The sequence below is a fragment of the Fukomys damarensis genome, unplaced genomic scaffold (genome assembly GCF_012274545.1).
Source record: "Fukomys damarensis isolate Sample0158 unplaced genomic scaffold, DMR_v1.0_HiC HiC_scaffold_30, whole genome shotgun sequence".
In the NCBI taxonomy this organism is placed as follows: Eukaryota; Metazoa; Chordata; class Mammalia; order Rodentia; family Bathyergidae; genus Fukomys; species Fukomys damarensis.
The window spans coordinates 50,765,516-50,765,788 of NW_022900942.1; positions in this window are offsets into that span (position 1 = coordinate 50,765,516).

Consider the following 273-nt stretch of genomic DNA (forward strand, 5'->3'; position numbering starts at 1 on the left):
CAGTACTGAGGATTGAACCCATAGCTTTTGCACTGAGCCACATCCCCAGCTCTTTGCACTTTTTATTTTGAGACTGGGTCCCCCTAATTAACTAAATTAATTGGCTGGGCTGGAGCTTGTGATCCTCCTGCCTTAGCCTCCTAGAGTACTGAGATTACAGTTGTGCACTACCATGTCTGGCTGATACAATGTATTTTTACATAATTGAGGCTGAGACAGGAAAATAGCAAGTTCCATGCCAGCTTGGGCAACTTAGTAAGACTCTGTCTCAAA